General features: G+C 42.7%; 1 protein-coding gene and 1 long non-coding RNA gene across 6 annotated transcripts in view; one reads left to right on the forward strand and one right to left on the reverse strand.

Moving 5' to 3' along the window:
- Positions 1-1,346: 1,346 nt before the first annotated feature.
- On the reverse strand, positions 1,347-24,482 carry LOC128147209 (uncharacterized). The gene is made up of 4 exons (XR_008236963.1): positions 24,389-24,482; positions 22,247-22,445; positions 20,110-20,661; positions 1,347-2,069 (listed from the first exon to the last, which is right to left on the reverse strand). It is a non-coding gene; the product is annotated as an uncharacterized LOC128147209 (long non-coding RNA).
- A 7-nt stretch (positions 24,483-24,489) lies between these two features.
- Positions 24,490-27,318, forward strand: part of MGMT (O-6-methylguanine-DNA methyltransferase) — a 186,350-nt gene continuing 183,521 nt past the window's right edge. For 3 of the 5 annotated variants that reach the window (XM_052799611.1, XM_052799609.1, XM_052799610.1), the window contains exon 1: positions 24,490-24,568. The gene's annotated coding sequence lies outside the window, so the exon portion shown is untranslated. Of the gene's footprint in view, positions 24,569-25,271; positions 25,330-26,423; positions 26,489-27,318 lie in introns of those variants that run through there. The other 2 variants (XM_052799613.1, XM_052799612.1) reach the window with 2 other exon arrangements.

Genomic DNA, 27,318 nt, shown 5'->3' on the forward strand with positions numbered 1-27,318 from the left:
AATGTGAACGTCCTGCCTTTGAGCAATGGCAACTAAGTTTGATTAGAGCTGTGTAAAGAATCAGCGTGTTTAAGGAGAAACGTGACACAGCCTTTGTTTGGGGCTATTGCAGAAAGAACGGCAGCTACCAGGAATAATGGCGCAGGAAATGTGAATTCGGGTTGTCAGCCTTCCAGTTTAATTCCTCTTCTGTCCTTGCCAAAACAAGGAAGGATGAAGTAGTAAAGCCTCCACCCTATTACTGAATGCCTCAGCTCTGGTCGGTCACACCCAGACGGCCCCATCCCTCCTGACCGACGACCAAAAGCCCCCAGTTTTTATTATCTAGCTTTCCCAGATTAACTTTTGCATGGAATTCTGCAGCGAAAACCTCTGATGCAAATGGGAATCACGCACAGGCCAAAATAAAGAGAACTCAACCAAACCGAAACACACAATTTATGGCTGGAGAGGACTTTGGGGGAGGGAAGAGAGCGAGGAGGAAAGGGCTTCTCAGAACAGCACAACATTCAACATCTCGTACTATCCATTGAACAGCCGCTTTTCGTAGGGCGAAATTCAAGTATTTTGTGCCAAGCAGGTCGCAGAAGGTCATCCTTGCTGGAAAAGCTCAAGACAGACCTTCACATTTCTCAGAGGACCTCTCCCTGTGTCTTCTGAGAAGAGCCCTGGTTGTGAAGATCTGCAGGGTCAGACCCTGCGGGTGGGACCAGCTCATCCCCCCCAAGAAGGCACCAGTTTAAGGCCCTTTCAGCAAGGCTTTCCTGCTCAGCCATCACAACACGCACCTTCCTTTTCCAGAAATGTGGCAAAAGACATCTCTGGAGATGCACGTGTCTCCTCACTGCCTACCGAGGGAACGTGCTGCAACGAGCTTGGACTTGGTATCTCACTTTGACATGACTGCAGAGAGATGAGATGAATTCTAGTCAAATCTTGCTGCTTTTAGTTACCTTATGACTGACATAAAACTCATGTAGGTCAGTGAGATGATTTCCAGTGGCCTCCATCAGCTCTGGAGCAGTCTGTTGGAGGGACAGTGACAAACTCAAAGAGAAGTCTGGATTAAAAATACCGAGCTGTTTACAAAAGGCAGTACCCAAAGTGAGAAAAGGTGACGGAATTTGACTCTGAATTAATAAGCACCGTTTATGTATCAGAAAATATCCCATCTGACAGAGCTGCCAAAGACAAGTGCAAGTCAATTTTGTAAGAGTAGGTTTTATTGTGCTGGTAGCAGAGGAGAAAAAACAATGTTTTACAAAGAAAAGAAACTTAACATGGTATTGAGGATGTTTATTTCTTTTATCATATTATGTATGAATCTTTTATAAGTTTTCAGTGAACTATATTAATTAAAAATTAGTTCTGGGAATATTTTGCTTGTAGCCTAATAAGCTATTACGTCAATACAGATTTTCATAGACTATTTTAAATTTGAAATAAAGGGGTCTCCTGAGTATGCGCAACAGAACAAAAATGTAACAAAAAAAAAGTAGAATGCTTAATACTTTTTCCTTGTACAAGTTAAGGATAAGAGTGCAGATCTTACTAGTCCTCCTAAGTAATTTTTATGAGTTCCCTCCAAAACTTTTAGTTATTATTAGAAGTTTTCTGGGCTCAGACCCTGTAATGAACTTGATTATTTTTATTGTGAAATTTTTCATCTTGGCCTTTCTTGCGATCCATCCCAAAGCTACCACAAGACTTTTCCACCAGCGGTCCTTTGGACACCATGCTCCACGCGGCGAGGAGAGCACTGCAGTTCCTCTACCCCCAGATGCTCCCATCCATCGGAAAGTACAGAGAAGACAATAAAATAGGTGCAACGACGGCTCCTGCCTGTTCGTGATTACACAGATTTATTGCCTCTGGTGTTAAACCAGTACAGCAGCCTTCCCTCCCCGTGGAAGCCAGCATCTTCCACGGAACCGCAGCTGACGAGTGTTTGTGGGTCACGGTTTGTGTCTGGAGCTCCTCCCGGGCAGCACAGCTCCACGCTGGGCTTGAAGCAGGGGTGAGAATGAATTCATCGCAGACCTCTGCAGCTCCCACTAGGATGGCAGGTCCTTCACAGCGCAAAAGAAACAGGAAAAGCTCAAATTCTCGGCCGGCGATCAGCCGAATTGATTTTCTGGGATTCCCAGTATTGAGTACAGTTCCCATTTCAGGAGACCCACAAAGGCAGACCCAGATCGTAAAATGTAAGGCTAGCAAAAAAACCCCACTATAAGTAACTCCAGAAAGAATGATCAAAAAATGTTGTGTCAATCAGATTTTTACACAAATGAATATCTTCCTTTGACTTTTTGTGACTACAGTGAAATGGGCACATTGAAATTAAAAAAAAATAAATCACATTTTTTGTGGTTTTTTTCATCAGGCTGCCTGTATGTGTTTTCCAACACATGGGCAGACCTCAACGGCATCGGGGAGCTGTGCACATGTGGCACCAGCAGCTGAGCTCCCTCAAGCCATGGAGTGGGACAGCTCAGGGCTGAACACTCACCTTGGAGGGCTCGTGTAGGAGGAATCTGCCTGGGCTACTGAATTAAGCATGCATTACAGGACTATAGCAATATAATTGATCGTATACCACTGCAGGATCAAGTCCGGAATTTCTGGCGGTTTTCAGGTATAACATTTATTTTAACTTTTGTACGTGAAACCTCCCATGCTTCAAAAAACCTCAGACATAAACTTTGCCAGAAGGTTTTAAGACAATCCCTATACCTACTTGTGAATTTAAAGTGATCATAGGGAAGCTTTGCTGATGAATAAGGGACAAATAAACAAACAAAATTCAAGTTACTGGAGGCACCAGTCCTTCAAACAACGCCTGCAGTTCACAGGTGAGTGTTAGTTTTGTGGCCAGAGAGTGAAACCACAAAAGGGACTCTGTCTTCTGGAAAATTAACCCTGATTTAATAATGCGGGCAAGTTAATGTTCCTTTGAGGGCCATAAATATGGTCCTTCCTGGCTGTTTGCTGTCTAATTCTTCAATTTCTGTTTTAAGGGTTTTTGCTCATTTAGCTTCTTTTTTCATGTAGCAACTTACTGGAAATACATCAAGCAGCAACCTAAGCTGCACAAATGCTTCGCCCACAGGAAAGTCTCTTTGGCCGAACACCTTGAAGGGAACCAAGGGACTGAGGATGTCCCTTTTTGTCCCGTCTACGGGCAGACACATCGCAAAACCCAACTGCTGTGGCCGTGCTTGCTCTGGAGTCATAAGCAATACAACCACACCAGGCGGATGAAGCATTTCGAAGAGCCCAGGTGAGGGGTAGTCTCCGGCACACCGAGGCAGCCGCCAACCTTCCCGAATCCAAACCCTGGACCGCCACGCCAGCACTGCCCACCACTCCAGGCAGTCCGTGATGTTCATCTAAACCAGTATAATTAATTATAACTATTTAGCCTCACAATAAGTAAAGTATTACACTGTTCGTTGATTTAACCCGATTCAGTAACCAAAGTAAACAGCAGTTAATTGATTTGCTGAGGTTCACATCAGAAGCATACGACACTGAGCGGAATGAGAAACACGGTCTCCTGATTCGCACTTCAGTGTTTTATCCCCAGACCCCAGCTATTTCTACTGCATTAGTTCATATTTTTAAAAAGCAAAGATCTACCAAAGGAAAATAAACATCACGCATCTTTGTGTTATTTAATTTGCAGGTTGAAACATGCTCTTCATATTCATATTAATGAGCTGCTTCTCATGAGGCAACCCATTAAATTTAATAGGAGAGCTAACACAAGCCTCACATGAAATGAAATAGTTGCAGTTACGTTTACATTTCCTTGAACGGTATACTTTGCATTCCTGCGATATGAACAAGCTTGTACATTTTATTTAATGATAAACAGGTTTAATGACTCTCTCTAGCTTTTTTTTGCTACCTTTTTCTTCTCTCCTAGTTGAACAACAGAATAACATCCTTCACTGGGCACTGGCCACAGAATGTCTTTCATGTGAAAAGTAACTGAATATGCTAAAGAATTTTTTTATCATTATTGTACTTTTTCAACACTTTTTAAAAAATCCATTATTAATTGATGGAATTTCTAGTTTGGACAGGTATGAAGAAAGATTCCATTCAAAATGTTTGCATTAGTGTTTGTTTGGGTTTGGTCTGGGGGCTAGGGCACCATTGCTTTTCCTCTTCCAAAAGGACTCCAGTGTTGTTTCAAAACACATTATAAAATCCAAGCTCTTTGGCAGAAAGATGATTTCCTCCCTGCTTGGTTCTGCAAAAACTGCATTTTTGTCAACAATATTTCATTACTATTAAATTATTATTATGCTTTTTAAATTTCAAACAAGATCACCTATAGCCAGATTGGCTTTCCAAGTAAAATTTAGCACTATGCACAGTGCACGTATGGTCCAAATGAAATCCTCAGGTCATCTAAAAGGCATAACTGGCAGCAAAACTTTTCCCAGACTCCTTATAACACAAATTAGAGCAATATTAAGTTTGGAAATACTAGAGCAGATAAGCCATTTGAATTGACTCCTGACCTGCAGACTCCCTATACTGTGTTCAGTTGTAAGACTGTCCTCGCTGCCTTTACTGCTGCTGGCTATTGGGATCATATAACTAATTTTGTAGCTCCACCACTACAGTACCTGAACATAAATCTAACAGTAAATGTAGCTGCCATCATGTCATGCCCCCAAAACAAGAAAGTCTGTGATAAAGACAGAAGTAAGCATAAGTCTCCAGGGTTCTCAATACTTTTGCCATAAAATCTGTTTCTTCCTCTGATCTCCAATTCTTTCTCCAATTCTTAGGTACCCAACAAGAAGACTGCCACCCTTAGCGATGATACTCAAACCTTCTGACACTCCCAAACTCAACGTCAGGGTAGCATGTTAGGCCAAGCAACGCCGACCCAGTTGGTTAACCACCACCACCTCTGGACCACGCTCGCTGCAGAGGGTGAACATCATTGTGTGCAATGGGCCAACAAAAACATGATGGCAGTGAAGGTTGCATAATGAGGGCGAACGGGAGCTTAAGTCGTGTGGCTTTCCTCCAAATGCTAGAAATTAAAATAAATGTTTGGTTGAACAGGAAAAAAGCTATACCTAGGAAGCCACTGAATTACTCGTTTTTTAATTTTCCTGTAGTCATTAGAGAGACATTGTTTCACAGTTGTTTTATTTTTCCTGCCGCAGGATCACATCTCTACCAGCCCATATAATTTTGATTCCTCTGACCAATCTCCTTTTAATCTTTTGGTTCAGCAGGGCTGGAGTCTGTGGTCCTGCCACAGTGCCCTTTCCTTCCAGCTGTGCACACCAGAAAGCCTTGCAAGGAAAATAAAAAAGAATCTTCATTTTTTACATATTTTCATCTATTTGCTCCTTGTATATGCTTACTTAGTCATATTAATATTTTCATAACTTACTGTAAAAATGTCTAACTCAGAGAAGCAAGGGAACACAAATCAGAGTTTAGAAAAACAAAATCACTGACAAGCCCATATAGACCGTGAACACGAAGGAGTCGTTGGCTATCCAAGAGCCATCGGTGCAGATGTCCTGGGAAGACCACCATGGAGCGGGCTGCTGGAACTGCCCTGGCAGTCGTAAGACGTTATGCGTGTGCCTGGCTGCGGATCACGTCGCTCGGGCTGATAAAGTAGCCGAGAGGGAAAAAAGAGGTAAGAAGAGGGAGAGAGGCATGGGGTGAGGAAGGCAGGATCTGCGGGAGCCTCCGGCTGAGCACGCACAGCCCCGGCGCGCTCCTCGCCCTGCACCGCCTTCGGGTCCAGCTATTCGGGAGCAAAGAGCTGTCATGATGCTATGAGCCTAAACCCCATAAGAAAAATAGGAAAGAACTAAGAGAGGAGGAGAGCAGCTTGTTCCTTCAAAAAACACAAGAGGAAATCATTGTCTCAAAGAGTTGCAGCGTATTTTTTAGAAACATTTGAGTGCTACTTACATCAAAACATCCTGGTGTTCAGAACAGGTGGCTTACCAACCCTTTTTTCTCTGTAATTTCCTTATGAAAGCTGCCTTATTTATCTTTCAAATTCATGTGAAAATTACAAAAAGAAAACAAAACAAGTAGGAAAAGTGTTTATTGGAAGAGTTACAGTCTTGAGGAATACTCTCCAAGGGAAATGGATGTTTAATTAAACACACAAGGCAGCGCTCACCCAATGGAGAGATGCCTCTGAAGTCCTAACGGCTGTTTCCTGGCATACATTACTTCTGAATATTTGTAAGTGACTTGTTTATTTTGGATAACGCACGCTTCCACGGGCACGCTGGTGAGTTAACAGCAGTCGGAGAAGTGAGGTAATAGTTAAAGTAATGCAATAAGCACTACTGTAATATAACTTCCATTTGGGTAATATCTTTCAGTTTCTCGTCGAAGACAGGAATAAATTAAATCAGATTGCACAGAGAAGCTTTATCTGCATTCACCAATACTACTGTTGATGCTGATCATCTGGAAAACTTAGGATTTAATTTTTTTTCCCAGGCTCGTCTGTGAATGTGCGTACCAGAAACAATGAGATAAATGCTGAATGCTTTTGTAAACTGAAGAAAGGAATTAGCAAATTTGTTAATGAAAACTTATTTGGGTAAAGAATTGTTCCCTTTGGAACGGGTGCTCTTTATTCAACCTTTCAATGTCAGTTATCATTTTTAAAACAGCTTGACCTGGAAGCATACAGTTAAAATTGTGGTGACTGTTAATGACAGTTTTATTGGACACTATGCTTATAGTTCACATTTTGAGGTCTGTATGTAATTGATCTTTCTACCCTACATGAGAAACACTGCAATAAGTTGGTTGCAGCACCACATTATAGATATAGAGAAATAATAATGATGTCACCTTGAGATTCAAAGATCGTGGAATAGTAATAGTCTCCTAGCTCATTCTCCCAACTGTGATGACCTCTCCAGTACTAAATCTTAACAGTCTCAGCATTATTTTTGAATTATTCATGCTAGCCTTTTCCCTCACTACAAAATCAAGGAAAATGAATGCATCATGCTCTGTCAGCTCCACAGGTATTTTGGTAAAAATATAAAATGTTATTTGGTTTCAAAAAATCTGTGCAGCAATACAGGTCACTTGCTAGTCTGAACAAAAACAGAAATTCATATGCAGAAGACAGGGGACACATTCATTGTTAAGTCTGAATGAGGCATTTTGAATCCCTGGAAGTTCCGAAACCTGTGTTTTGATTAATTGCATCTTCATCTGTAGAAATAAAACGAGAATTAAACAAGCATCAATACACACAAACCATTTTTCACTAACTTCGACAATGCAACATTGCCATCATTTCAGGGATTGAGCATGATGACAAAACACGGAGAATTACAGATTAGGAACAGAGAGCCACTTTTTAACATTATATTTACAGCTGAAATTAGTGGTGATGCTCAGGTCAAGCAGGAAAGAAAGCAGACATTTCTTGAACCACACCACACTGAATTGCAGCGGCACGGCGATGCGCTGAAGACAACTCATCTGTTCTTAAAGGCAGCAGGTTGATAACTCTTCTAGACTATCAAACCTGGATAATAAGAGAGAGCTACAGTTTTATTCCAGTGATGGATCTCATAAAAAGTGCACATGGGAATAAAATAAAATGCATGTAAATGTAAACTCAAGCAGGTATCCTGATTCATCTGTAGCTGGTGACCTTTAAGTTCATTATGAAAAACAAATGTCAAGCTTTCAAAAGACAGGAGTATCCCTGGCTTTGCTAGGGATTTTGTATGCTATCGCACAGACTGTATTAATTTAGTCTGGCATCAATAACCTTGAAATCAGGATTTTGCACTAAAAATCTAGTTTTATGTTTATTCAGAAAGCAAAGATAAAAGGCGACTTTATTTTAAGGGACCCTCCAGTGGCTACAGGGCAAACGTAATGTAACATTACTGATTTTGCCTACCTTGCTATTCAATGCTAGCTCCCATGGCAACAGATTTTATATGAATACAAAGAGTGTGATGAAGATCTCCCTTTATTTTGCACAGAGTTTAATTATGGAAAAGTCTCCTGTCTGCAGAGTTATTCAGCAACCCTGAAATGGCAAACGCTCCTGGAAAGCCTTGGTCAAAACGAGCCGCAGGTCCCCAAGGCTGACCAGAGAAGGAGAGAAGGACCTCATTTATCTACTTTTGAAAACAGCAGAGACGTTGCATTTTTACACTGACACAAAAATTTTAAACAGACTAACAGGGGAATATCACATAATTGCTAAAGAAACAACATATGATCAATTAATTACGTCTCTAACTCTAACAAAAAATGCTTTTATGCTACCATTCTCTCCTCAATTAGTTGGTAAGCTGAAAGACAGTCAGTCTGAAGGTTTCACCTAAACACAGAAAGGAGACTAAAGCATTTAAATTGTTTTTTCTCCCTTTTTGCCTTTTTTTTTTGGCTGTAGTTACACTAAAAGACTTACCTGCTTTCTCTATGTCCTCTTTGTTCCAGCTTATAAAGGGACACTCTTACTGTGACGAATCTCATGCCATATTTTTAAAGAAACAAAAACCCACCCACATGTCAAAAAGAACAACAAAAGCATTTAAAAAAAATCACTGGTTTTAATCTAATTGAACATCAGCCAGAACTGTCCCTACCGCAATTGTGGTGCTGTTAACATGCATAGCAAAGTGTCCCAGCAGGGGAAAAAAAAAATATTACAGACTGCTGGGTAGTCACAGTTAAATCTAGCCACAGCAAGAAATTGAAGACAATTAGGATGCACACCTTCCCTCCATGCAGCAACTTTGTCACTGCAAACTAAGTCAATTACAATTACAAATAACCCAGGTTTTCTCTTCGCTTGTAATTCATGCCTATTGAAATCAAAGGGATCTTTGCCGCTGACTTCAGTGAGAGAAGGATTATCCCCTTAGTTTGGCTATTTGTATTAATTTTCTACCAAAAGTATGGATTTTTGATCACTTAACTATATTTCTGCCTTTCATTCTGTGCAAAACGGTTCCATATTTAAGCGTTATGCCAAAAATATATTCTGTATTTCAAACACTTTTGTATTCACATGGTGCTTCGCTGAAGACGGACAGACTAAGGGCTCTACACCGAGGGCACGAGCCATGACTCTCTGTTGTCGCCGTTACAGTTCTTTGATGCACAGACATGCAATATCTTTTGAAACTGTGCAGGGTCGTCCAGTAACAATGGTGGAGTCATTCCACCAGCGTGTTGGGTTTTCCTTTTCTGATGGCTCATGGACATGAAAGAGAACTTTATCTGCCTGCGAGAGCAAACACCGAGCTTGGATCCAAAGAGAGCTGCCCAAAGATACCACCGTGGCTCCCTTCGGACAAGGGCTGTCACCACGGCGAGAGCCAGCTCCATCCACGGAGCGCTGGCAGGGAGATGGGCTGGATGACCTAAGAGCACTTTTCATCTCTGACGTCTGTTTCTACGATAGCCAGAGTTGATGGCCTCGGCGATCAGAGGGTATTTCAAAGCAGAATGTGCAGTCTCTTACTGAACGGTGACAAATGACATTTAACTTGGAAAAATGCAACCTTGTATATCTAGGGAAAAATAATCTTAAACAAAGGTACTCGATGGTGAAAGGAAATCTGACCAGAAGTAAAAGCAAAAGGAACGTACGAGTGATAATAGCAGATTACATAGGAGTAACCAAAAGTTTTCAGAATTGCTTGAGGACTTCTGACGACGCACACGCTGACGTGCCACCTCAGAGGAGAAGACAGGGCAGGAGGATTCACCCGTCACCGGCCAGAGCGTACCAAAGCGTGCTGCATGCAAACCTCAGTGCCTTTCCTCACGCTCATTGCTACTCAGCTAATTCCTAGCATCAAGTTCTCATTACTAGGAGGAACGTGTGTATCAAAAGTCAGAAAAATTCAGCTCCTCATTCTTGGCCATTAATCTGAAAAGCATCATCGCAGCGAGTTTAATCAGCTCTTTTAAAAGTCCTTTCTTCTTAATTCCATAAGTACGCATCTATTTTAGGCTCTTGATATAAACGCCACCATATATTTGTGGGTAATAATTCCTGTGCTTCTGCTTAGTCTTGTAAGCCCAGAGGAAAATACAGCAGTAGACCTAGATCCCAGTTTTAGCCTCCAGTTTCTATTTTGACACTGAACTTCCACTGAGTTGTTAAAAAAAAAGGCATATAAGCGTCTTTGTGGAGAGTAACTCTGTTGGTTAAATCTCCCTTTAATCTTTCTTAACAAGTTTATCTCTCCCAAGATGTGATTGTTTTCATTGTTCTTTTTTCAAGGGTGCATATTTATCTTCGTGCACACGGGATGCCTAAAAAATTTTAAAATCACTTCATTCAGATTAAAAAGGATCACAGTAAATTGCATTTAGGGAGGTCTATCAAGCTGCCTTCTTTGAAAAAAAAAAATAAAAAGAAGGGTAAATTCTTGGTCCCAATGAAGTTAATGTTAAGCCACCCCACTGCATGTCATCCAACCCTTCTCAAGACTGCAATATTTTGTGTCATTATGCAAACTTTGACTGCATTTTGCTTCTACACTGTATTTGTCCTTACTGCTTTTCTTACTAATTTCCATGTTATTTAGGTCTTCTAAATGAAACATATTCTTTCAGAATATTCCATTCAGAAAACTGAATATTTTCAAGTGAAATTTCATTTTGTTTTTCTCTGCCCGCACTTTTAAAGTGAGTAGAGCCTGGGATTTTTCTTAATGCAAAATATATATATATTATGTTATATGAGGCACAGTGATGATTTTATTCCAGCATAAATGTCATTCCCACATAGTAATTTCATTTGGACTAGTAGAAGTGACTTTTTTTAGGTGTTTGCACCTAATATTAATGTTACAGTTTCAAATATTTCATGGAAGGATAATGACAGAGCCAATTAACCAGTAGAGCAGTATTTACTGGTTTCCATTGGAAATACTGGGTCCTTCCTACTCTTGCCATGCTGCTAGCTAACATTTTAGAACAAAATCAAGATTTTTATTTAATTTGAAAACGTCTAGAAATATGCATGTGCAAGTGAAGAAACATGCCCATTTCCCCTTAACTATTTACCTACAAGCGTTGCCAGACAAATGCCACTCAGTATCTGAGGTCAGCTTAGGTTTGAATAGCGCTCCACATTCCTGAACTCCTTCCCAAATCTCGGGAAGGCAAAGAGAGGAAAACAAATAGCAGATGTGGGAATTGGGAAAAGGAAACGGTCATTTTTCCAGCGTGGGTCATGGAGAATAGATTAGTAAGTCCAGGATAGTTTAAACATGCTGGCACAAGCAAGAGAAGCTGGCCTTTGCCCAGGACAAACAGTGCCAAATTCGTGAGAGGAGGGAGCTCTGTGCATGCGGCCGGCCGCCTGCTGCCAATTCCGCGTGGTTATCCACATGCCGTGTAAATGCCCTTGGCTCGCCTCCGCCTGACTTCAACCTCTCCCGGTTGCACCGCGGGGCCGCTGCAGCGGCCGGTCGGGAGGAACGGCTCCCGTCGGGAGGAACGGCTCCCGTCGAGGACGGGGGGATCCGAACAAAGCCAAGCCCACGCTCCCGGCTGCGGGCACACCTCTTGCACCCTGCGGAGCAGAGAGGTCGTGCTTCCAGCATACGCGTAAGGCTTAACGTCAGGATTGCAGCCCGAATCTTCATCTCGGTAATTACAGGCACCGCTGGTTACAGACGGATGGCATGAAACCTGGCTTGGGAGAGCAAGGGCATGCTGGAAAGCAGTGGGTGAATTCTGGGTAGAGACCTGATTTCATTTTTATGTTTTATTGATATAGTAGCATGTGATGCCACTTTAGGTCGTGATAAATCTAGGGGACAGTAATTTAGTTCAGTAACTCTGAACCGAACGGGAATAGCAATTACTCCCCAGCACCTTCTTGGACTCGTGCAATATTTGAGCCACACTCCTACCGAGGGCAGACACGGCCGGACTAATGCTGTGGAAGTGAAAATACAGCTCTGGACGCGTGAAAAGTGGCCGAGCTCCAGTGGACGCAGAGACCACCCAGCCACCGTACGACGAATGAGATGTCATCCATTGCATCCCATAGCTCAGGATGTTATTCTTGTGCAGTCCGCAATCAATTATGTCTGTACAAAATGACTACACTCACTTTTTTTGGGTCTCCGGGAAATCTTTGTTCAAATTGAAGATGGTTTTCTAACAGGCTCCGCTCTTTACCCAATTTTCCAGCTGAGTTGACTGAGGTACAGGCAGGTCAAAAGGCTTACCCAAGGTCAGGGAGCGAATCAATGAGTTGGGTCAGATTAGATCTCAGCCTGTTCTTTGCTTTTCATCCTCTACTGTTACTGCTAGATCACCGTTAGAACCAGGTTAACAAAAATGTCATGGATGTGCTTTAAAAAATATATATTTTTAAACTTGTTATCCCAATAAGAATTAAGTTCTTTAGATAGCACGCTATATAAGATTAGGTTTCAAGAGGTTAGGCCTTTACTGCAAGGAATTCAATATCCAGCACAATGTAAAATCACCAGCAGGAGAAATATTTTTACTACTGTAGAAAAATAATAAAAATGCAGAAAAGTAAAATTCACAGATCAAATCCTGAAGTGCTTGCTCAGGTCAAGTTCTGCCTGGCTTTAATTGTATTTTGCCTTGGGAAAAGGCTTCAGATCTGGCCATAAATTAGTATGCTGATCCCATGGCATGAATGGTGTTTTATTTACTTATTCCCTGAAATATGCTGTAGAATTCAAGCAGCAGTTAAACTAAAAAGAACTGCTCGGCTGAATCTGAAGGAACTATGGTATTTTTGAGAATAATGTTGGGCTACCTCTTCCAACCAACAACTATGTAATTTGATATGAATTGACCAAAAAAGCCCACTTCCCCTCAAGGGACATATGTTTTCCTGAGCTTAGGCACCGAGAGGCACCCAAAGCACTGGATTTTCAGAAAAACGTCCTCCCCAGGAGGGCAGAGGAGCCGAGGGACGGGCTCCCCGGGGAGGCTGTGCCGTTCCCATCCTCGGAGGTTTCAAGACTCGACGGGGAAAGCCCTGAGCAGCCGGGTCTGACCCTGCAGCCGGCTCTGCCTGGGGCAGAGGGGTGGCCGGGAGACCTCCTCCAATCCAGCCCGGAGTGTCTTAGGGTCCTACAGCATCGCTGTGTATTGTCCTTTTCAGGACAATTCTTAAGACCACTTCAGGGGCAATTTGTGTAGCCCCCAGCCATCCCTCTTCTGTGACCTCCTCCCTTGCCAGCTCCCTTGACGCATGAAGATGTGGTACAGAGAAAGAGGAATATAACTTTTTTCACAGCTATTACTACATAAATAAAACAAAGAACATGTTAATCAAACTGTGTTCCTTTTTTCTTCATTCACTTATGCTACTAAAACACAGACACCTTGTTCTGGGCTTTTTGCTTTATGGACAATGGGAAAAGATTGCTCTGGAAAGTCTTGTCAGGAATTTTGTTATCCTGATTTTAGGATTCTGACAAGCTCGATCGCAGACACACTCAAAACTCTTGGCAAAGTACAACAATGAGGAAGCTGCATCTCATCAGTTCTCATCTGCAGATCAAAGCAATTCATTGGCAACATGAAAAGACTGTATTTAAAAACTGACAGGATACCCTTAAAAAAATTAAAAGAACAAGATTAAAAATTCTGGGAAGAATGCATTTTGAGTTTCAAGCAAAATAAAACAACATCTAAAACAGAGTATTAAAAATATCCTTAGACTCAAGAGAAACATTTGTATTTGTCCAGTGTTGAAACAATATACTAATCAAAATGATCTCTACTCCATGTTCCAGTTCAGTATAAAACTATTCCACCATTATACTGGGTTAAACTTATGCTGCTTTTCCTCTTGCACTTCTATAAAGACCAGTTAAAGCTAAAAACAGGCAAGGGATGACAGTGATTTGAAGGAGGCACCCTGAGAGCAGAACAAAAGTTAGGAACTTTTTAAACAAGGTTTGCAAATACAGGAGACAAGAGCAGTTGTTCATTGGCTCCTTCTGAGTCCTGGTACCTTACAGCATTATGAGAAATATAAATGTTACCTCTCTTTTGACTAGCACACCTCTTTTCTTATTCCTCAGGCTTGCTCTGGAGTTGCCTTTGCCTACATCTCGTTTTTGTCAGAAGTGGGAGCACAAGGAGGTTTCAGCAGATGCCTGACCTTTTCAGGGTGTGCATTTTTACCTTTACCATCTAGGGACTTGCTTATGCTTAAAATCTGCTGTAGGTTAACTTGAATTATTTCATGTTAAGGTGCTTAATGTCACAAACAATTTTTTTTTTTCTCCTGTTGCAGGTCAGTTGGCATTTTAATGTGTATTCTTAAACCGACTTAGAAAGCTGAACATGGAATAGATTTGCCTACATCGATGTACACATGGGAGCAGACCCACTCCAGCTGCGCATCTGTCACCAGCACCGCACATGGATTTGCTGGACTACTGCCCCAGGACCATTTTGGAGGGATGTCACCTCCCAGCAGGCGCGGGAACACAGCCAGGTCCAGCGCACCCCAGCCGGGGGCCTTCCCAGCCCTGCTCCATCACAGCCCCGGTTATCCCGCATGCTCCTCTGCTCTCATCCCGGACATCAGCACCTTCTGAGAACAGGCCTGGATACAGGCCAGAGTGAATTTTACCCATTTTTATATTTATAAAATACTTTTAAATATTTATAGAATTTATATATTATATACTTAGGCTGCTGTTTGAATGGGGAGCTGAACCCAGACCCAAGCCAAGACCACTGTGACGGACAGGAACCCTGGGTATGCCCTAGCACTACTGTGAGACAAGTCATGCTATATAGGTACTTAAAAGGAAAAAGAAGATAAACATTTTCACACCCCTTTAGATTACTGCAGAATTCTACTTACCTCACAGTGTACATTGTGTTTTTATACAAATGTTAATAAAAGACACAAGAATTAAAGACAGTGCCCCAATTTAGCACTGAAGTTGCACATGAACGCAGTTGAACAGGGTTCCTGCTTCTATTTGGTAGTGCTACTTGGCAAGGAGCTGCATTTCTTCCTGCCTTTCCGTTTGCCTTTCTAATCCCTCAGAGAAACACCCTTTAAATATGCTTTCTTTAGAGAAGTATGTATAGAGCTACTAGTCTGTCTTTCCTAACCTGTCCTACTACCAGCAGTTCATTTACGTCCTCAACTAGAACGTTACTAACCATTTCTCTGACTTGTCAAAACAGCAATTCCTTGTCTCTTTTCTTTCACTCCAAAACAAATAAAAAAGACACATTTTATTATCACTAAAATGAATGCTGTGGTTGGACAATGAAGTTGTTTATTTTCTAGCTCCTTTTTCAACAGGATGATTATGAGCAGGACTGAACATTAAATGGAGACCTGCCCAAAATATGTTGGAGAAAAAGATGCTCAAAAACGATAGAAAACAAAGAAAAAGAAGGCAGTAAAGAGTGATCAGGGGAACAAAGAAAAAGACAGGGATAGAGTCTCACAAGCAAAACTGATAAGAATGCTGCAGTAGCAAAGAGCTCTCCTGGAGAACATACTGATGCTGGATGGCATCAGAGCTTTATACCAAGTATTTCTGCAACAACTTCAAAGCAGTATTTCCCTGAAATGGGTAGTTTTGCCAACATTCAGTGACACTAGACAACAAAGAAAATTAAGATCATTCTCCTTTCTACCTCTCCTACAAAGACCAATTTGTTCCATCACACTCTAGCCCATTATACAGACAGTATCCACCCTGTACACAAGTTTCACAACAGTAAAAGTGACAAAATTATCTGCATGTGATAATTTTTATTTGTATATGGCCTTCCTGGATTTTGTGTGGCATCCAGTATGCTCATATATTTGAGTCCTCAAAACCAAAGGATGAGTATTACAAACACCCGCAAGGCTCTCCTTGCTCTCACAAGCCCCTGATGTTGCTGCCACCTCAGCATCTTTTTTTTCATGCACTGTATAGCTATCCTAAACTTCACGTTTTTGTAGAAAGAAAAAAAGGCCATTTTCATCTGGGAAAAGCAATTAATCTCATAAAATTGATCTTTTATGATCAAATGACATGACATCAAGCCCAGTGAAATCAGTGAGAGTCTTCTCATCAGCTTCAAACCATATTTTACGTGCCCAATGATTTCTCTGAAGAAGACTGTGACTCTTCAAGCTCCGGATGCACGCCTATTCCTCTTAAAACCAACAGGACAGTAGCCACTGTTTGCCTGGCAATACAGCACTTAACCTGCCCACCAGATTCATCAGCAAAGACTCTAATTTTCTGTTTGTAACTAAAAAGCACAATGTAGTCCCGAGATGCCTGAACTGCTTTGGCTGAGCTGGGTCAGGTCTAAGAGCAGGGCAGTGCGTAGATGGGCAGCTCACCCGGGCTGGCAGGCAGCAGGACAGGCAGGCTGCCCGCACAGCAAGGGGATACGGCAGCGTGGGTCTGGCAAGACCCAGAGGGTGAGCTGCAGCTCGGAAGCAGCTCCCTGGGGAAGCGGTGGCCCTCGCTGAGTTTTCTTCAGGGTCCCCAGCTGTGCTCTTTCCAAGCCCCAGCAGCCAAACCCCGAGGACACCCTTAGACGGGCTAACATCTGCAAAACTGCCAAATGCACCCCAAATATCCCAACACTCGTGAGCTTTCCCTTGCAGGCTCCCCTCGGGAGGCTGTATGGATTTCAAGCTTGGGCCTTGGCTGCTCTTAGCTGGTTGGGACAGCAGTTTCATCAGTGCTGGCTATCAAGGTTCCGACCGCAGGCTCGAGCTTCTGGCTCATTAGTCATCTTGGCAACGGAGGTCCAACGATCTGACTCTCCAGCCTCCTATGGGACTCTTTGCTTTCCCTCAGCTGCCCATGAACACAACCACTTGCCACCACATTTTCACAAAAGCACAAGGACAATGTGAAAATGTGAGCAACAACAGGTAGAACTAGTCTATGCTTTGTGCCTATTTTTCTGCTGTGTATTCATTTCTGTTGTGTTGACTGCACTGCTGCCATCCATTTTTATTACACCGATGCTAATGCACACAGGTGATCCAGGGGAACTGGATTCCTTTAATGTAGACACTCTCCATTACAAAACAGACACATTTCTACCTGTAGAGAGTAATTCAATATTAACAGTTTTGACTGTTCTTCAGCAGCTACGTGATGAGGTTTGCTAGCACTCTGAAGATTACACAAGGCTGGAGTTATACACACAGTTTATAAAATCACACAGAATTCATACATTTTACATAGACAGGCTCCCTAAAGTGTCACACCATATTTTAGCATCTGAACTTATGTGATTCAGTAAAAGAATCCTGCTTCTCTGCAATGGATCTTGGGCTCTGCAACCTCCTACACATGCATATATCATCACTGACTTCCAAAAGAGTACTGTTGGCTTGAGGGACAGAGGTGTACCTCCTATAATGGTATATACTACATTCTGCAGCAACCTTTCTTCTCATATTTCAGAGTTGAAAAAGGCCTGTCAAAAAGGGGCTATTATGAAAGGGAATTTGAAGACATTCATAAACATCTAGACAGAAAATTGCATTTTCAATATGAGAACCTCAATAGTTAAGGCTACATTTGGGAGATCACTATGGCCCTCTTATTTTCTGCTTACGCTGTCAAAGTTTGAATTCATGTTGGGTTTTTGAGCAATTCAAACAAAGGATACTTTCATAAACATCCATTTCATAAACTACAGCATATCTAATTCTTTGGGTTCTGAAGGCTGAGCTGAATGTAGTGTTTGTAGTCTACTGAGAATATGTCTGGAAAACATAAAACAATCTACTAGGTAAGTTACAAAGCTGTTGACATAGGGAATGAAAATGGAAATTCTGTAGTAGTCTCCTACATCCACAGTTTTACGCTATACTTTGCCTGATGTTAGTTGATTGGTGCAGTATATCTTGATGTTAGTATCCCATTTCAGAAATGTTCTGACATTATCTATTTGGCAGTTTGAAAAATAGTATCAAACTCCCAATGCATTTGAGCACACGTTTCAACACAGCAATCGTAATATCCATTTCCATCGATGCAAGAGGCAGGTTAGTACCAACTTCAGTGGATTCATTTCTAAGACTACAATACGTGACTCTACAAAATGCACATGTACACACGCACGCACCCCTGCACATGCACACACAGCTTGGCTAGAAAGACCAAAAGGAATTAACTTGATTTAATTTCCAGTGCCTCCTGGTAAACACACTGGTTCATCTGGGAGCAAGTCTGCCCCTACAAAGTAATTGATGCCATGAGTTCTGTGAATGAAATGGCACAGATAATTGTTGGCACCTCACCTGCCCATGGCATAGGAAGAAACGCAAGGAGGAATCTTCATTCAGAAAAAAAGAATTATTAAGAGTATTTTTCACATAATTTGCGATGATTACAAAGATGGGCGCATCTCTAAACAGGCTACAATAACCCAGTCACTTGAAGGATGTGTTCTACTGCAAATACGCTTAATATGTCAATAGGAAAAAATATATGCTGTAAATTTTGCTGTAATAATTATTGGAAATGCTTGAGCCTTGCTGGAATTTGGCAATAGCTGCAAAAGCTCCACTAAATATAGGACTCCAGGCACACTTAATTTAACAGGAGATTTATCAGCGGCCTTATTGACCAAAAATTCCTCTTATTTAACATTTATAAGCCTTTTTACCACACAAATTTCTCTGTAGCATAACAGATAAAATTTATACTGGTTAGCTTCACCAATATTGTTGTAGCATTTTCCAACAACTTCTGGAATAGAGCAGCCAGGAGATAACTAAACCAACTGAAGTAGGGCATATGAAACACCATAACTTTTTATGTTTTTGCCCTAAAGAAAATGAAGCCAATCTCTGCTAATATCCCCTTCATTTACACGGTTTGCTACTAGATTTCCCGAAAGGCATTAGTGGCTGGCAAACAACTCCCAGCACCTTGATTACAGGAGATCATATTTCTCCCAATGCCAGGCTTCTTCATAAGTACTGAAAATGGTTTGCCTACTAAAATACATTTTCTTAACTTACCAGTAATTCTACACTTCGAACCACCCAATTTCCTTCCTCTCCCAGTGCAGGAACCACTTGTACTCCTGCTCGGTATATCCAGACTCCTAGCTTACTTTTCGGGGTTTTTTTTAATAGAGATGAGTCCATGCTTCCACATTTGAAAGTGGAATCAAACAATCTTGGAGAATGTTTTGGGGGAAGAGGGAAAGAAAAAGTTTTATTAGTGGGGGTTACAAACTATTTCAAAGATGATCCCAATTTAAAATGTACAGACCTTTATCTGAATTCCCTTGAATTTCAAGAATTGTGGAGATTAACCGCAGAGACCCAGGCTGTTCACATTTTTATGCAAGGAAGATACTCTCCTCTTATTGAAGTAGCAGTGTTCTTTAATAATCTCAGCTGCCATTAGAAATGATTTGCCATGACCAGTGATTCTTACAGGTCTCTACATTTTGCTACCAACAGACCTTCAAATGTCCAAACTGCTCCTACCCAGACTGAAGAATGAGCCCCAGAAAATCACACTTCTTCAGAACTACCCCTTAGATCTCTTTTCTTACATACAGATCATATCCCACATCATCAAAATTTAACTCCTTTTAAAGTTCCCAGAAACATTTGCACTCATACCCATCCAGACACACGCTCCACTTCCCAGTGACCCAAGTGTGCACTTCTCAGCATTTCACACCAATTAAAATACATGGACAAACTCCCATAATGTGCTGCAAACAAAAGTATGGTATAAGAGATTATTTCCAGTATGAAAAACCTATTTTGAAACCAGATTCAGAGTGTTTTTCACATACACACACACACCCCCCTCTCCTTCAGGGCCAATTAAAGCACACAATGTGCCCAGATCAAATAGCTAGCTCTGTATTGACATGAACTTTCCAGATTTAAATTTGCAGGACACATCCCTGCTGTTGAGAAAATGCAAGAGTCTTGGCAAATGAAATCACAGTTTCTGGTTTCATTCAGCCTTTTTTTTTTTTTTTTTTTCCTAGTGATTATAAATGTGAAAAGCAAGACTTATTTAGTTGTTGAAGTGAAATCATACAAGGTTACATTACTGCACTTACTCACAGCTGAGGAGGTTCATGCAGAGAGGTCACCGGAGCATAGGAAGTGATCGAGGCCAGATTCTGACTCAGTAAGGCACATACACACAAAGGCAGAAATATATTATGCCTGTGCTCCAATCTGACAATTTTCTCTTGGGGGAAATTAAAGAACTACAAGTGAGGTCCAAATCACAGTGATTTTCAATACTACATCTTCCCTGAGACTCCATCTGTTTCTCTCTCAAGCTAGCGAGAGGGTAGTTACAGCTCCAGTGCCCAAGTCTCCTTTCCACAGCAGATGTTGCAGAAAGTAGATGCTTTCAGAGGTTAGTCCTTAACAAGGAATTTAATCCAGCTGAAATATTTGTGAATTCACATCTCAAGGCACTTAATAGAAAACCTCCTCTCTTAGTTTTCCATCCCACCCCATTACATTCTTTGACCCCAAAGTTCACGTACTGGTTTAAGCCTTGGTTTACTTGGAAGCAAATTCACGTGCTGTCACTAGAAGGGCATTTTGCACTCAACCGCAGACAGATGTTCCAGTCCCGGGAAAATACTACCCTGTACCTGAAAACCACGCATTAAATGAGCAATGCCTTTTAAGCAACAGACTTAATAACAAATAAAGAACTGAAAGAAAATGCCTTGAATGAAAAACAAAGACATGGGACATTTTGACGTTCTAGAAATCTTGTATCTTCTTACAGTATCAGTGTTAGGAAAATTTCCCCATAAGCTTTAGTATTGGTAAACTAGACTGGATGTGTCATAACTGAATGCTGGAAACTCCTAGGAAGAAAATTAACACCTCGTGGCCCTCATAGCTAATTTAAAAAAGAAGTCTGACAAGGTATACCAACTACAGTAGTAGGAGCAGGCCTAAATACATGAAAAAGGGGATATATATGTAGATACAGGTTCTGTTTACACTGATGTCACTGACCAGTGACATATCTAATGAGGAACAGTCTCCTCAGCCTTGCTCTTGTCTTTAAAGGACAGATTAGGTAGAAATTCAGAAGTTCAGTGGTTGAAATTGTAACGGTGCTTACTTAAAGTAACAAAGATAAAAATCTGGACAGCAGAAGGATTAGAGGAGATTTGAGTAAGATGTTCATCATTTTGAGGGTAGAGTGAAAACCCATCAGGAGTACCTTTTTTACCTCATTTGCTAACAGAAGTATATGACACTTAAGCAAGTTGCAATGCAGTAAAGCTAGAAATAGCACAGAGAAACACTTTATAGTGCAAACAGACAACTTGTGCATCCGCTACCAAAACCCAAGATGCTATGTTTTAAGAAAGTCTGGATATTTTACATTCTCTATTCAAACCTGTTATAAAGCAAACTAAAATCATATCAAAGATAATCAATTTTCAGGCTTCAGGAAATAAGGAGACCAACTTGGGAGAGGAGTCAGAAAAGATTAATGTGTATTTTGGGGACGTTGCCACTTGTAATAAAGTTTCAGGAACTGGCTACTTTTGAGAAAAGGATATCAGGACAGAGGGAAGATTTCACCCAGTTCAGTATTGTTTCCCTTTAATGTGGCATTCCAATATTTTCAAAATAAAATAAATTCATTTTTAAGAGATAAAATACCGGACTGAAGTTTCCAAAGTGCTAAAAATGGTACACTAACATTCACTAATACTTGGGAGGTATTAATGAATCTTAAATTCTGACAACTGAAACTATTGCAAACATCCTACTTCACTACTCACAGGATAGGCACAAGCAGAATCTGACTCGCTCCACCTGAACTAATCTCAGGTCAGATGTGGAGAGAAGTGTATGGCAGAGAGAGAACTTCATGCATTAAGCAGCTATATACACCTTCCCATCATGGCTCAGATCTATATAGCTCAGAGCAGAGGCAAAGGGAGCTTAGGTCTCCTTGCACCTGCTACGTCGATGTCCCTGAAAATCTCCTATTTATTTTAAGGTTGCATAAATCTGTAAGTATTTATTTATATAATGTGTTCACAGTGGGAAAGCAGTCCTTCAGGGACTTACTGCTAATCAAGTTTTCTTTTTAAGCAACACTACTGTCAGTGCTAACATCTACCATGGCCATACTGGTCAGTAGGTTGCTGCTTCTCAACTGGAATAATCCAGATCAACCTGCAAGGCTGATCTTTCTATCAACACCTTGAAGGATGAAAAAGCAGAAAAAGAACTGACAATCCTTTAGGAAAGGAAGAGTGCGCAGACCAGCTTTCAGAACAGTTGGTTTATAAACATCTTTTGGGTTGTGCTTTTTTTGCCAAGCAGCGGATCCACCTCTTATTGCAGAAATCTCCACCTTCCTTCCTTTTAATTCACATCATGATACCAGATTTTTAAATGTCTGAGAAAAAAAAATAAAAATCAGGGTTTGAGAACTTTGATATTTACATTCTAAAAGAATCACTATCCCTTGGGTATCCCTTCCAGTCCAGAGCTTACTGATGTAAAGAGATCTTTCATTCAGAGATGAGATCATCTTCACATAAGCCATTGCATTTGTATGGGGCATGCAATGGCAGTACCTTTTAATTGACCATTAATCCGGGCTTCATTAGAACTACTTAAAAGCTTCATTTTCTCTTGTCAGCATACAGCATCACACAGTTACACAATAGTTTGAATCATCTGTTCACTAACAGCTACTGAAAAGCTAAATCATAGAGATGAACTCTGAATGCATAAAAAAGAAAACATGAACCAAAAGCCTGTAACTGGTTGTAACTTATTACAAACATGGAATACCTTTTCATATGTATTTCCTTTACTGTAGCATTGTTTCTTTGTTGCTTTAAATGAAGTTCCCTTGATAAACCGCTCATACCATGAGATGTGAATTTATCATTGTCAAACCATTTCTATTAATTGTAATTCATCCTTCAGAGATCACACAGATTCACAGATCACTTCTATCTTGTTCAAAATTACTGTGTTTGCAGGTCGCAATTAGCAGGGTGGTGTGGAAGCTCTGGACGTTTTTACTATCTGGGAGCAATTTCAACAGTGACTTTTGGCCAATGCTTTGCCTAGGTAGATAGTAAAGAAAGTAAGTCAGGGTGGTAAACATTCCTTGCTTACATTGCCTTGAGAGACTCAAGGTTAACGGCCCAGAAAGCAAAAGGGAAAACTCGGTGTCACGTTAAAAACATTACTTCTAAAACCAGCAGGAGGGTCTTAATACTATTACACACCGGTATGAGTAGTTGTCCTTTTGCAAGCTTGCACCAAGCGCAACTATTGCAAAGTTATTTTCAATTGCATTGGGGAAACTTCTGCATTTTGGACCGTATTTTGTATTTTTTCAGAATCAGTTTTAACACACAGGCACTAACTCGATGCCATTTTATGTGCAGCATCATTCCCTATGAAAAACGGATTTCCAGAAATCTGTAAAGACTTTTTAAAAATTGTTCTGATGTTTCCCAAGCGGATTCCTCCATTTTGCGATAGCTTCTGCGTCATACAACATGACTAATGAAATTTTTGCTGATATAACTCAGATTAAGATTCAGACAGCGGAAGATTCTCTGGCTTGAAAATTAGTGGTTTCTTGTTGCAAACTTTACTGGCACTTTTTGTCCTGTTTTTTTATGACCTCAAATAAACCTCACCCTACAGTTCACTTTCCTCTGACATTTCACTCCCTCTTATCCCCTCCGCGTCTCCTCTTTCAGGAATTGTATTTGCCAACTGCTTCCCCCTCTGCAAACTCCTGTCTAATTCATCGTCCCCACCCTTACCCCCAACTTTGCCGAGGAGCGAAAAAGGCCGATTCCTCGACGCTGCCAGCCTTTGCCTGCTGCCCTTCACCACCCCGCCCCAAAGCGCGAGCAGAACAAAGGACCAGCCTGGAGAATTTTTTTTAAAAAAACATATTTCTTCCAGATGCACTGGATTTTGGTCAGCGGCCACGCATATATCACTGCCTAAAGGAAGAATCCAAAGGTGCACGACCACCACCGGGCCTCAGCACCGTGCAGGCTCCGACTCCTCCCGTGCTCGCTGCCCGCAGACCGTTATTTCGTGAGGGACTTTCACAGAAATCCCACCTGATTTTTACAGAAATCCACATTTCCAACCCCACCTGCGTGACCTGGAGCCCCCCCCCCCCCCTCCGCTGGCTTTAAGCCCGGCGCAGGTGGGCTGCATGACCCCGGCTGATCTGCGCCTCTTTCCCCCGGCCATATAAGCAGGCCGAGGGGACCAGGGTCTCCCCTCCGCTCGGCCCGGAGCAGCCCCGGCAGAACCAGGTAGGAGGCCCCAGTGCGAAGCCAGGCTCCGCCGCACCTCACGGCCGGAGCTGGAAGCCGCGGCCTGGCCTGCCCGCCTCGGCTTCCCGGGCTCACGGGGAGGCCCGGGCGGCTCCGCCCCGGTCGGCGGCCCGACGGGAAGAGCCCCTCCTCCGTGGCGCCGGGGACTCTCTCCGGCGGCTTCTCCGCCGTTCTCCCTCCTTCTCTTCGCGGGCAGGTGCGCGGGGGAGCCGCGGGGCTCCGGGGCCCGGCGGGGCGGGCTCGGGGAAGCCGCCGCGGATCTGGCCTGGGCGGCCGCCTCATGGCGGAGGCGTGGCGGGGAGACGGGGAGGGAAGCTGGGGGGGGGGGGGGGGAAGATGGCTGCGGGCCGGCGGGAGCTGCCGCCCGGCTGGGCCGGGGGCCCCTGCGTTCCCCCCTGAGAGGCTGCGGCGGGGTGAGCGGTCAGAGCCCCTTCGTGCTTGTCTCCGCGCTGAGGTTTTACTTCGTTTTGCAGCCTGGGGGGGGGGTGGGGGGGGTGCTGCTTTGATCGCCGGTATCCATCTTGGCTGGCACCTGCAGGGCCTAGGAGAGGACGTAACCCCTGGTTTGGTCGCAGGGTCTTTGCTGCCAGAGCAGGCACGTCTTGGTCGGTAATCGTTCCTGCAGGGGAATGTTGGTTTTAAAGCTTAACCCAGGCTGGTAGCCAGCTGCCCCGAGGCATTGCTCCTGCCTCAGCCAGCTCTGCCGAAGCTTTCCCTCACCCAAGGGAAGCGGTTTTGTGGCCGCTGTGGGAGGCCGGGGCGCTCCTAAAAAGCGCTTTGGTTTCCATCGGGCCGTGGACGGAGCAGCGCAAGGGGTGAATGGATGGCAGCAGCCTGCGGTCAGGTCCGCTTAGCGTGAAACTGCACTAGAGTGACGTGTGTCCAGTTGGTATCAACGTAAAAACGTCCTTTTGCCGTTGACGTAAAAGCCAAGCTCTGCAACTCTTTGTAAAATAGGTACGATACTGTAACTGCACACGGTTTTTAAAACAAAGTAAATGTAAAGAGCGATTTGGTTTTTTTGCCCCCGACTGCCCAATAAACCTGTTACTGAGTTGGTATCTTATGTTTGTGAAATGGAGCTCTTATTAAATGCTGAGGTGCAGCCTTTTACAGTGTTTCACATAGGAAAGCCTCTGTTTATAAACTGGGGCATAACACTTAGTTTAGAAACGACTGTCACAGCCTAACTCTTGCGTCCAGACTTGTGCCCTCCCTGCACAGAAGACAAGGGTTATCTTCTGGAGGGGTCTGTTTAGATGACAGGGTTCCCTTGTGAACCTGATGAAGGTTTTGGCTTCTAAGCCCTGTCTGTCTCCCTAATGCACGGGGGACCAAAACTGGCGGTGTAGGAGCTCTGCCTCCCTGAACTGCCTCTGTGGCCTTTGGTCTTCTCTCGCTTGCGTGGAGACGCAGCTTAAGCGGAGCCATGATAGGGGATCTCCTGTCGCATTACAATGCCTCCCTGCCCTGCGGTGCGGAAGCCCACAGAAGGTTTGGTGAGCCGAAAGTCTCCTCTAGCAGCTCTGTTCCCCCACCTGTGCACAGGCACTCCTTTGGAAAGCTTGGGAAGGTTTCTGTATGGTCTCTGCGCGAAGAAGTGAGCAGAGCCGATCCGCTTTTACGTCTGCCTCTTGTGTCAAGACCTGAAGGATTAGTAAACATGGGACACCCTGGCCCTGCTTTTTAGGCTAGCGCTTGCAGCCTTGCAACAGAATCAGAGATACCACGGAATATCTTATTTCACACCCAAATTATTTCTTCAGGTCTTAATTTTGGGTTGGGGCTTTTGCCCTCTTGAACAGGTCCCCTTCCCCTCTCTGGCTTGATTAATCTTAAGTTCCTTAATGTGTGTTTGACTGCTGTGAGGTTTGTAAAGCTTATTGTCTCTGGGGCAAAAAACCACCCCTGTAATGCAGGATACTTCTGTCTAAAAACATTCAGTTATGTGAAATTTGCCAAGTTGCTTATTTGTTTTCTTGTGAATGTTTTGTCAGCCTGTGATGTAATTTCTCCAAGTAAAAAGTTTTGTTTGCTTTGTTTTCAAACAGAAATGTTCCAAATGTGGACAATTCTACCAAAAGCCTCAAGCTTCAGGGAAAAAAGATGTAGCCATGTGAGCTTGCAAGGTGGCTTTAGCAATTCCTATCTGCATTCTGATCCATGACAAGTTAATTACACCAATTACACCAGCAACTGAACAGAAGCTTTATAGGAAACTGTTGTAGTTATATTGCAACTTGTGTTACCGTGACTACTTTATCTCTTGATAACTCTGTAATTAACTTGTCACCACTGTTTAATGCTTAACGTATGTAGAGAATCAGTTAATGGCATCACTAAAGGGATAGTAGCCTGAAGGAGAAGCTCATGCCCTTTGGGAAGGTTATCGGGGTTTCCTTGAATGGCTAATTTAAGGACTTGTGTAGAAAAAGTATTAAGTTTGTTATGGGAAGTGTGGATAAGATGGAAAGGCTGCACCAGAGAAATTCTGTTTAAACTGATTCGGGTGGCAGGGGAAACTGTTAGAAGAAACAGTAATGCAAAAAATCCAAAGGAGAACATGTCGAAGACATGGATGACTTTTTGTAGTGTTTTTTCCCATGCAGTTAGGTTTTTGGAGGAGCAAGAACAACTGATGTTTATGAATTAAACCTCGCTATGCTGGCTGCTGTACCTGGCTCGTGCTCTAAGCAGTGCATAAGTTCCCTGTGAGCCATGTCCTCCACTGCTGACACAAAGGGTGACATCCTCACTTGTGGTGACTGAAGGGTGGTTTCAGCATTGAGGGTCATTCTGGTGTTGGTGCTGCAGTAGCTTCATGGGAACAAATTGTAGGACCTGATTTGCTGGGGTGTTTAACATCAGCCTCAAGACTAGTGAGCCATTCTGCCTGGGATGCAGCCGACCTAAATTAAACTTAGTTTCCACAAAGAGAGCGAGGCA

This window comes from Harpia harpyja, chromosome 10 (genome assembly GCF_026419915.1).
Source record: "Harpia harpyja isolate bHarHar1 chromosome 10, bHarHar1 primary haplotype, whole genome shotgun sequence".
NCBI classification, from domain to species: domain Eukaryota; kingdom Metazoa; phylum Chordata; class Aves; order Accipitriformes; family Accipitridae; genus Harpia; species Harpia harpyja.